The sequence below is a fragment of the Acipenser ruthenus genome, chromosome 4, assembly GCF_902713425.1.
Source record: "Acipenser ruthenus chromosome 4, fAciRut3.2 maternal haplotype, whole genome shotgun sequence".
In the NCBI taxonomy this organism is placed as follows: domain Eukaryota; kingdom Metazoa; phylum Chordata; class Actinopteri; order Acipenseriformes; family Acipenseridae; genus Acipenser; species Acipenser ruthenus.
This window is the reverse complement of record NC_081192.1, coordinates 81090566-81103173: the sequence shown is the minus strand read 5'-3', so window position 1 is coordinate 81103173 and position 12608 is coordinate 81090566.

Sequence of the window (12608 nt, the reverse complement as noted above, 5' to 3'; positions counted from 1 at the left end):
TCCCACACACACCAAATTACTGTAACGAATGTACATCTAATGCTTACCTTCAACTGACTATTCAATACTAAATATAAAAAGCAGACGCTCTTGTAAACAATCCAACAAGGCAGCCCTATGAAGAGGTTTCCAAACACCAGAAGCAACTAGACATTTTAAAATTATTATTATTATTTAAGCGATAGTGCCCGTCGATGATGGCTCTACTGTGTGATAGTTGACCGCGATAGGAGTTATGCGTCCCGAGCCGAAGGCGAAGGCACTAACGAAAGTCAAGGTCAACTATCACATGGTAGAGCCATCCCCAAGAGGGCACTATCTCTATTAGAAAATGACTTCTTTAAAAAAAACACCATAAAACCTAGATTTACCTTGAACTTGTACTGATTTGTTGGGTACCTTTCCGCTGAGTAAAGACGTTCTAAGAAAATAGCCCCGAACAAGTATGACATACATATGAAAGAGAAAAATAATGAGTTTTTCTTTAGTAAATTGTTTTTTATTTTTTATTAACTTTATTCAATTTTGAATCTGAAACTCCGGGGGGAGGGGGGGGGGGGCACTGGATCTAAACTGGAAGGCCCAGGCCCCCTAAGGCCCGCCCATAGTGCCGGGCCTTTCTGTAGTTCTTTGTTAAGAAAAAGATACAAAGTTTGTTTAAATATATTGCAGTAGCTTCTGTTAACTTGAATCAGCTCATCCTTAATACAACTGGGTGAAGCGCACCCTCCTGACATCAGAGTGGCGTTAGGGTTACGAGGGTTACGAGCTCATTAGTACAATTCCTTACTACAAGTGAATGTAAACACTGTTGATGCGGAGCTCTGTAACCAAGCGCAATTATTACTGTTGTCCAGAAATAAAAACGCTGAATGTTGGATTCAATCACTGGTGCAGCTTGGTTCTTTGCAAGTGCACAACACTAGCAAAACAATGTTGGTTCACACCAACAATAGATGTTGTGGCCTTGCAGGTGCACAGACTCCCTAAAACTCAATACATTCATCTGATCAAACAGTGAGTGCATGCAACGTTCTCATATATTCTATGGTTACTATGGCTACAGACCCCTAAACTGGAAAAAATAAATCCTGGTATTAGTTATATTCATACGTATGAACGTGACAAATATTTTTCATATTAGACTCCTTCCTATGCCATCACCTTCTTTAGTGTGGAGTGCCTGCCTGGGCCGCTTTGTGTCAACAGCCACCATATTTATCACTAATTAAAACAAGCATTGTAAAGCAGACAATAGGCTACATTCAAAACAAACAAAGATATGGATAATTAAATAATTAATGCAGCATTTTCTACACCAATGTGTCGCAATTTACACAAACAATGAAAACTATCAGCCAAACAAAAAATGTTTAAGAAAGAAGATAAGAAACATAGAATATATAAAATAATAACATGTGTCAGAATATATTACCACACAAATATGTATCTCGTTAATGAGTCTTTGTGGTTTTTCTATTTTTAAAAATTTTTTTTTAACTGTGTCTACTTAATGTGTTAAAACAGGGAAAGTAAAATATTTATTTTGAACAGATATTCCAATTAAAAAGGCTTTGTTGGCCTGTGCTGCTACAGTAACAGATTCCAGTATAAAGCAGTCAATTACTGCAAAGAAAGACCAGCTGTTTTTCTCTTCAAGGTTCTTTAAGATCAAAGACTCTTGTATCATACAAATTATATATTAACCTTCATAAATGAGCATCCTGGGGCCATTTACAGACTAACCCATTAACAAAGGCTGCAATAGACTGTTAACTAAGGAATACATAAATAATATCATTATATTTCGGAAACAAAAGTAGTACAAATGTGACGCATTCAAAATGAACAGAGCTCTCAAAGTAAAAACACATCAGTGCCAAACTAAATGATTTTACAGCATCCACAGTCTTGTAATTGCATTGTGGATTTAAAAGGGTTTCCAGGAACACAATGTGTGCTCTGCTAAGGTGGTGAAAAGTGGTACAAAAGATGAGAGCAAAATGCTCCCTGGGCCTGTATTACACTGGGTGCAGAGATATGTGCAAGTAGTGGAGGCTGTGCCTGAAACAGCGGCTCATAGTTCCTAAGCTAATGTCTTCTTTAAAAAAAAAGTGATCCTTTTGTAGTTAAAATGGGGTGTCATATAAGTCTGGGTTTCATTATTTGCATAATGCACACTTCTTATATAACGCACACTTCTTATAAACAACCCAATCAAAAGCACAATAGTATTGTCTACATTGTGTAATATGTACTGTACAAATTAAGAAGACTATTTTTCATATGACTTCATCTTACCAGCAGGGGTCAGAAGTATCCAACAGACACAACAAGGCATGGCAATATCCACATATTTTATAAGCAATGGTCCCTCTGTGCTCTCTGAGACCTGGTCTTTTCCATAAGGCTTCAACGCACGAATATAAATAGTAATAACACACTATTTATAGAAGTATTAACTCTAAATAAGAACGTGGTGAATTTACACTGCATATTACAGGGTATGAGACCAAAAGGCCTTAGCAAGTGGAATATTCCCCTTGCAGAGAGGTAGCACGGTTTTGTTTATACATAATCTGTGCCAATTTAAGACCAGAGGACACAGTTGGAAATTAAGTGGAGATAGACTGAGAACAGAGGGAATGAGACACTTCTTCACACAGAGTGGTGAGGGTATGGAATGGACTATCTGGTCATGCTGTTGAGGCAAAATTACTTTGATTCTTTAAGAACCAACTTGACAAAGTTCTGAGATCATTCATCTACTAGGAACCGGGCAAGCTTAGATGGGCCGAATGGTTCTTATTAAAAGACACAATGGGATCTTTTTTTATTTATTTATTTATTTTGACAATAATCACATACACAGAAGTCTTCCATTATGCATTTTTACGCCAAACCCCAAATTTGCACTCTCTACTTGCTAGTAGCTCTTTTCAAGACTGGCAACTAAACTAAAACAGCACAGACTCTCCACCCTGCCTATTGACAAGATAAAAATTGATTGTGGGAAAGTTTGGGTGAGTGGTGCAGGTGAAAAAAAAAAACAACAAAAAAAACACATCATACACATTTGTGCCAGAGTAAAAAAAATGGGTGTAATATCCTTCACAGCACATCGTGTACTGAAAACATCTGGCATTATCACTACTCGTGTGCAGAGCGAACTGAATCGGTTTCAGCTGAGAGTTTTTATCTGGCACAGACTCCAAAGAGAAGTTAAAACATCTACAGACATGCTCAAATTTGTTGGTACCCCTCCACAAAAAACGAAGAATGCACAATTTTCTCTGAAATAACTTGAAACTGACAAAAGTAATTGGCATCCACCATTGTTTATTCCATATTTAATAGAAATCAGATTTTGCATTTGATTTTTTATTCAACATAATATTGTAAAATAATAAAACAAATGAAAATGGCATGGACATAAACATAACCGAGCCTCCTCCATGTTTCGCTGTAGGTATGGAGTTCTTTTCTTTGAAAGCTTCATTTTTTCGTCTGTGAACATAGAGCTGATGTGACTTGCCAAAAAGCTCCAGTTTTGACTCATCTGTCCAAAGGACATTCTCCCAGAAGGATTGTGGCTTGTCAATATGCATTTTAGCAAATTCCAGTCTGGCTTTTTTATGTTTTTCTTTCAAAAGTGGAGTCCTCCTGGGTCTTCTTCCATGGAGCCCACTTTTGCTCAAAAAGCGACGGATGGTGCGATCAGAAACTGACGTACCTTCACCTTGGAGTTCAGCTTGTATCTCTTTGGCAGTTATCCTTGGTTCTTTTTCTACCATTCGCACTATCCTTCTGTTCAATCTGGGGTCGATTTTCCTCTTGCGGCCGCGCCCAGGGAGGTTGGCTACAGTTCCATGGACCTTAAACTTCTTAATAATATTTGCAACTGTTGTTACAGGAACATCAAGTTGCTTGGAGATGGTCTTGTAGCCTTTACCTTTACCATGCTTGTCTATTATTTTCTTTCTGATCTCCTCAGACAACTCTCTCCTTTGCTTTCTCTGGTCCATGTTCAGTGTGGTGCACACAATGATACCAAAAAGCACAGTGACTACTTTTCTCCATTTAAATAGGCTGAATGCCTGATTACAAGATTGGAGACATGTGTGATACTAATTAAAGAAACTAATTAGTTTGAAATATCACTATAATCCAATTATTTATTATCTTTTCTAAGGGGTACCAACAAATGTGTCCAGGCCATTTTAGAATATCTTTGTAGAATAAGCAATAATTCATCTCTTTTCACTTTTTTTGCTTTATTCTATGACATACCAAAGGCATGCAAGTATACATGATAAAATAGCTTTTAATTTCATCACTTTTCAGGAGGAATGAAGCATTATTTCAATGAGCTGTAAGGGTACCAACAAATTTGAGCACGTCTGTATAATTAATTATTTGTGCTGTGCTTACATTCGCAATAGGTTGTGAAAAGGGAATAGCATGGCCCATTATAGACATGAATTTCAGAACTGCTTGTCATCCAAGTTTTACTATACACTATATAAAAATACACTATAAAATAATTCCAGTCTTGAACAACTGGTGAGGAGATGAGCGGTTTAGAATTAAATAACATGTTATCATTATTTACTATAATAAACACTACATATTCCTTTCCTTGTATATTTAAAAAAAAAAATATTGCCTATCTAAGGATCATACAGTTAAACATTTTCTGCCTCGTTTTATTTATTTGAACAGTAGTTCCCTAACTGAATAATAATTAAGTTGGGTTTTACATTATAAACAACCAGGACTTGAGTTTTTAAATAACAATATACAAAGGATGTTCATAACCTCAATTGCCCTCCATTTGAGAAGAGCTCTACACCCCACTCAATGTGAAGCCATGCAGTAAAAATCCACTCAGGCAGAACTAAACATATTTTATTAAAACTTTAATCAACAGGCTTAATTTTGTATACAGTCATATTCACTAAACTGACTACAGTTACCACAGAATTAATAAATACAGTTAGTGAAACCTTTATTTTTAATTTGATAGTGGTTATGCTAGAAACGGAACTATATTTGACATTTAAAACAATTCAGAATTCAACACACTATGCAGAGTTTAGAAAAGACTACAGTTGCCATCTCCTAGAATGAACATGTGCGAATTTAATTGCATTTAAAGTAGTAATACTAACAGAAACTAGTAAGATCCTTAACATTTTTGTCAAGAGCTCTGTTGTATTATTACATACAGTTTTTAGAATTGCATTATTTAAACTTTGCCTTACAGCTTGTCAGTTTAAAAGGAGGAGCCTATATAAACTCATCTTTCTTTTGTTTGGAACATTAAATAGATACCATTGATGTCTGAGGAGGAGCTTTCCGGGGGAAATCCTTAGGTCTCTGTCGACCATGCAGGTAGACTGACTAGGAAGAACAATGCAAGCACAAAGCGTTTCTAATTTTAGCATTGGTGAAAGAATTGAGATGTCCTGCAACTATCTGCTTTATAGTTTAAAAAATAATAATAATAATAATTAAAAAAAAATACACAGTAGCCCGGTTTCTCCGGAATACAATGTTGATGCACCATGAGGTGCAGGAAGCAGCAAGGCAAAGGCAGAAGAGAAAGCTAAATGTTGCAAAAGCAGCCGTAAAGTGTTAATTGCATCACAAATAGCTGGCAGGTGAAATCCATGTTGCCGCCAGGTATGGAAATCATACAAGAGTTTTACAAAATGTGAAGAATAAGACTCCCTCTGTTCTTTCTTTGAACAGAGGCAACTAAGCTGAATCATAAGGCTTCCAGCATCAAGTAAAATCACACAAAACCCTACTTAAAGTGGTATAGGTTCATATGTTAAAATATTCATTTTCTTCACAACATTTACCAAGACCTATTCACTGCCACGTCCCCACTTACGGAAAAAACACATGTGATTCACATGGGAAACACATGTTATCACATGTGAAAATAATTATTCACATGTGTTCATATGTGACCACATTAAAATATCATTGATGATCACATGTGATTATAAAATTCTCAGCTGAAACACATGTGAATATGAAATTCACATTTAAACACGTGAATATTTCCTGATCACATGTGATTATACCATTTTACATCTGATATGTGATAAGCTCTTACAGCAAATTAAACTTGTTTGATCAAAAAAAAAACATGTTAAGTTAAAAAAATATATAATATTGGATACAATAAAGAATAAAACTAAAAATACAAGTATAAATTAAAATAAGCCTAGTATTATTACAATGAGTTTACAGAACACCACGTATTTTCGCTCTAGCCTGATCAGACCTCGAGACCCAATTTGAATAGGATATGTTCTTTGTAGTTCTAACGGTTAAAACAGTTAAAATGTCTGCAATAGAAAATAAACACCACCGGTATGTTCTCATATTCTGGGTCAAATCAAAGGAAATTTGAAGAGAGATTTGTACAGGACAAAAATCTCCTCTCTGATCCTGAGAGAACTGGACTTGATTCATGGAAAAAAAAAAAAAAAAAAGGAACCAAAAGATGAATGGAAATCATACCCTGCCCGAGTCTTAGCCGTCAGTGGTAAGTACGTTTTAACTATAAATTGTATAGATTAATAAATCAGACAGACGCATTAAGTTTGTGAATACAGGGTTTTTATAAACAAATATTATGAATAACAATTTGTGACAACAAACTCGCACTGACTCCCTCTCTTTCTTGACTTTATATTACTCCGCCCAACACCAGGATTAACCAACCCCATTTTCTGGACAATTACGCCTACTAGCTCCACCCCTCGACCAACCCACTTGCCGGCAGTACAAGTAGCCATAGATATATAAACACTAGATAGGACATTACATCTGTTTGATGTGTAAATTGAGACGCTATCTTGTGAACTGTTCTGAAGCAACTTCACAGCTACAAACACATACAGTGCTTTCGTATTTATCTATTTCTCCCCCCATATTATGTATTTTTAAAAACTTTGTTTTTAAATTATTTTTTTTTATAAAAAAGCACATACACTTAAAGTGCTACAATCGTTTACATATTAGTGGTTGTATGTATAATATAATGTATACACGTTTACTATATATTATTTTCTTCCTATTGCTTCTATATAGGTCCAGTGTTAACGTGTTCAGATGTCTTCAATAAAATTGTTTAATGTTTAATTTATTTTTTCTTATTACCTGCTCACAACTACTTTTTCTTATTACCTACTTAACAACGTGAATTCCATAAAAAAATGTTACAAAATTATTTCTAAGATAATCAATAAGACCCTTCTTATTAATTTGTCATTTTCATCCCTACAGATAACCTAAGATGCATTAAAAAAAGAAAAGGAGTGGTTAGATGCACAAATAGATGACATCGAAGATGACAGTCTGAGTGGCAAGGGGCAGAGAGCCCTAAAGCAGCCAGTAAGGTATTCACCTGAGCAGACTTCTGAAGAATCTTGCTCTGATGAGGAGATAGTGGCACAAAAAAGACCCAGGATCTGCAGTGTTCCTAAACCTAATAAGGTAGTGTTCTGGCTGTCATTCCGCCTCAACCATTAATAATAAATTATTGGATTATAACTGGTCATACTGCCCTTAGGTTTTAAACAGACACAGTGTTAAAGAAGTATGGAAAACCTACTCGATTGTAGTCCTCAAGGACTGGATTTAAGGAACACCTGACTATTGCATATAGGCTGACATCTATTACATGAAAGGTTAAGTGTAAACATTTTTTTTTTTTGCTATGTTAATATAACTTTTCTGTCCTAAATAATAAAGCTGATTAAATTAATCTGTAGAACTTTATAAAAAACAATTAATTATTGCTTTTTCCCCCCACTTGTGATTAATAATATATACGTTGTTTGTTATTTTATTTTTCAGAACAAAGTTGCTGCTGTACAAAAAGCTAATTCTGAATTGCTTGAGAAATACAAAACAGCTAGCAATACTAATGATGGATATCCTGGTCAGATTAGCAGAGATAGACTCCTTAAAAAAATTGAAAAAAACTCTGGAGGATGAGCTGCAAAGAAAAAGTATTAAAATAAAACAACTCACTAAACTGAACATGCAACTCCAAGAAGGTATGCAACTAAAATAAATCAGTAACTTTTTTTGTTACCTTACTGCCTATATATTGACTCCACTGCACTTGGAATTGAAATGTAACTATCACCATATCTACTACTTGCACTGTCCCTTGATTGCACCATGTACTACATTATGTAAGTATTTTAGTTAAGCTTGCTCTTATTAGGACTGATGTTACTATATATTGTATTTTCTCTTATTAGGACTTGAATTATTGTATATTGTTCTTAGTTAAACTTGATCCTTTTAGGACTGAAGCTAATGTATATTGGACTGTAGTTATTGTGAAGCATTATGACTCCTGTAATATGTATATTTTGTGAAAGTTGTAAGTCGCCCTGGGTAAGGGCATCTGCTAAATAAACAATAATAAAATTATATAATAAACAGCAAGGTTAATGCTCTTGTATTTGTAGGCATACCTGTACTGATTGATGCTTCAGTAAAGAAGTATGTTCAGAAACATCTACCAAGTAAAGTCAGGCCTACAGAAACTTCACCAGAACAAGCAGCAAATCAGTTGCATCCAGTTGCCAAGTCTGCAACACATGCAGAGATTTCATGCAACAGGGATAGTGTAAGTAATCTAAGAATGACATCCTACAATAAATGTTTGAGACGAGTGATGCTACTCATAAGTTTAGCACACCACCACCTGGTTTTAATTTTGCATATTATTAAATAGCTTTGTGTAATTCTAATGAATACAATACAAAAACTATTTAACCACTATATAGAAGACTACACATGATATAACTTCAAATATGTCACACAGTATGGTAAGAAATATCATGCATAGTTTCAAATTAGTTTTTTTGTTGTTACAAAGATCATCTCAGTTTCACTACTATATACTATTATTAGATGAGTGTTTGTTAATATTTTGTATTGCATGGTCAAGTTTTTGTTTTGCATGTTGTATCTCTAGTTTCTTATTGTTCTGTTTTTATTATTTATGGCTGCTTTTCAGAAGATAGATGGCTTATTGAATCCAATAGCCCAGCAAGAGGCAAGACAGGCCAGTGACTACAAAAAAAATGACAAGAAATCTGATGGGGGCAATGTTCTCAAAAGAACAATTAACAGAGTCCTCATTCACTGGCAAAAAAGGCATTCAATGCAATGACGTCAGGCAGGCACTGGATTCTTCGAAAGTTAGGCTGATAATAGGTAATGTATATTTCAGGCACAATTTGTCCATGAAACATTTTATCTACCACACTTGATTAGTTTACATTGTGCCATCCACCACATAGGTATATTGTGTTTTCACAAAAAAGGATAATTTTTTTCTATACTTTCAAATATAAAATATAATTCTGTACTATAATTTTATACTCTACTTTTATTTAAAAATTAAATGGATAAAATAAACTATACAATGCAACTTACATATTACCTTTGTGCTATAGTAATATTATTTATTATGTAAGAAAAAGTAAAAAGTATTTAATGTTATTTATTACTTTTGTTATTTGATTTATTATGGGTTTTTTTAAATTATTATTATTTATATGACCCTGTGATGCTGACATACAACTATTGTATTGAGCTTGGGATTACACCCTACACAGGACTCCATGGAGGGCAACACACACACACACCGTACACTCCAAACACGCAGGGTGGTTCAGACTCAGAGGACAATTTAGAGAGACCAATCAACCCAACCAGCATGTCGTTGGATGGAAACCCCCTGTTGACATATAGTACTATTAAATCTATTGTTGTTTTGCAGATCATGTGAAAACCAGGTTCCCTCATACTGATGATACAACCATCAAAGCCTGCATGGCTCAAAAGTTGAGGGATGAAAGGACATTCAAAAAAAGCTGCAAGATAAAATGGAATCTTGTAAGAATGGACATCAAAATGACTTTTTTTCCTAAATACGTATTTTTGTTTATATTTAAAATGTGTTGATGTATGTGTTCCTGTAATTCTGCAACAGTATTAAATTATTAATTTCACATTGTCTGGTCTATGTTACTCATATATGGGAATACATTTAATTTAACTTTACAAAAAGCACTTTATCTGGTGGCAATGTGCGTCTGTGTAATGTCAATTTGTGTGCATGTATATCTGGTACAATAGGAGGAAAAAATATTCACCTTGATTTGTGGAGAATAATTGTATACAAATATTAAATAATCTTACAAAACATTTCACATATGCATGTGAAAATTCAGGTGGAACATGTGAAAATAAACATGTGAATGACCACATGTGAAAATAAACATGTGAATTACCACATGTGAAAAGTCACACAAGAAAGTCCGAAAACCTTGTGTGAAAACTCACATGTGAACACATGTGAGTTTTCACATGTGAATCACATGTGTTTTTTCCATAAGGGTGACTGTCATTCTGAGGAAACTTGAAAAATGCTACAAGTTGGGCCTATGTTTCAATATGCCAACCTTTAGAAGGACGATGGTTAAACTTTTCTTTATTTTATTTAGGAATCTCTTTTACAATATATACTAACTATAAGTGAGACCAGATAATTGTACTGTTTTATTGCTGAAAAAAATAAACACACATTTCTAACTTTATAGAAATACATCCCAAAAGTATAAGAGGTTTTAAAAATACCAAAGACAGTGAATATACTGGGCACTATTTTGAACCAAAGGCAAAGGAAGATAATGAAAATAAAATGAGGCGGCACTTCTGTTCTTGTGCGAATGATGCAAGAACATCTTTAACCCTTTTTTTGTTAATTCCCAGCTCTGACTCCATCTGTTATTCAAGCGGGACTACAATTACACAAACAGTACAATTATATTGAGACTAGAAAAATAAACACTTTACTTACATCAATTACGTAACCGTGCAGATGTAATCAGGATAAAAAAGGGCCAAAGGCTTGGATCTATAAAAAGCCTAACAAATAAAAAAAAAAACACATATAGTGCCCTTTCAACTTCCACAAACACAAAATCATAAAACATACAACAGCGGCTTGCACTTCCCATCCTGCAGCACATCTGTGATGAATAGAATCAATCTTTGGAAAAAAACTGGTGTTGCCCTTGGCAACTCTGAATTCTCTGTACCTGTCTCATCTGAAAGAACATACGAAAAGTTTGGGAACGATAAAAGTCCATTCGGCCCATCAAGGATCGTCCCTTGTTAGCACACCATTCTCCCCTAATAAAAAAACATTTTTTAAATGTTCTCAGTGTTTTAGATCCCACTAATTCACCTGGTAGGCATTTATAACTCTCTTTGTAAAAAAAGTGCTTCCTACCTTCTGTTCTAAACTTACTTTTACTCAGCTTCTATTTATGCCCTGTTGTTCTTCTCTCAGTGCTAAATTTCTATTGTCTTAGGTTAACTTTATCTATACCATTTATGATTTTAAAGACTTCAATCAAGTCCCCTCTTTCCCTTCTTTTTTCTAGGCTGAAGTGATTGAATTTGTTTAACCTGTCCTCGTAGTTCATGTCATTAAGTCATGGGATCAGCCTAGTTGCCCTTCTCTAGTGTAATGATGTATTTTTTGTAGTGAGGTAACCAAAATTGCATGCAGTATTCTAGATGGGGGTCTGAGACGCTTTTTGCAGTACAGCCTAAAATTCTAATTTGCCTTTTTAATTGTCTCACCACATTGGCGAGATACTTTTCATGATGACTCCAATATAACCCTGAGATCCTTTTCAAAGCCCTCACCCCCTACTACCATCCTGCTCATTTTATACTTATACATGGTTGATTATGCCCAATATGCAATCATTTACATTTATTAACATTAAAATTATTTTGCCACAAGTATGCCCAGTTATAGAGAAGGTCCAAACCCCTTTGAATTAGCTGGGCTGCAGTTTCAGAGTCCACTACTCCCCCAAGTTTGGTATCACCTTCAAATTTAACAATCTTGCAATAAGTATCTTGGTCCAAGTAATTTATATAAATGAGGAACAGTAAGGGTTAAAGTACAAACCCTTGTGGTGCCCCACTAAGTACTTCCCCCTAATTCAATTTTACACCTCTCGCAATTAGTCAACTTTCTGATTCTACACCTCTCACAATTACTCCCTGCTTTCTGATTTTACACCTCTCACAATTACTCCCTGCTTTCTGATTTTTAACCAGTTCTGTATCCATTTATATGTCTAAGCCTTTCATTTCATGTTTCAAATCAAGATACATTATTTACGTTAGCTGCAACATCCTCAAAAAAGAAAAGTAGGTTAGTTAAGCATGACCTCCCTCTTATGAACCCATGCTGGCTATCTCCTATAATATTGTTGCTGACTTCAAGCTTACCTCTTAATAGACTGCTTCCATCATTTTGCATGTTAGAAAAGTTGAACTAATGGGTCTATAATTACCTGGCTTTGTCGTATCCCCCCTTTTTAAATAATGGCACAAAATTTGCAAGCTTCTAGTCTTTAGGGACCTTGCCTGCTTCTGTAGAACTATTCGTGATAGTAGCCAGTGGTCTGCTTATTTCTATACTTGTTTCCTTAACCACCCTTGGATAAATCTCATCTTGGTCCAATGATTTGTAG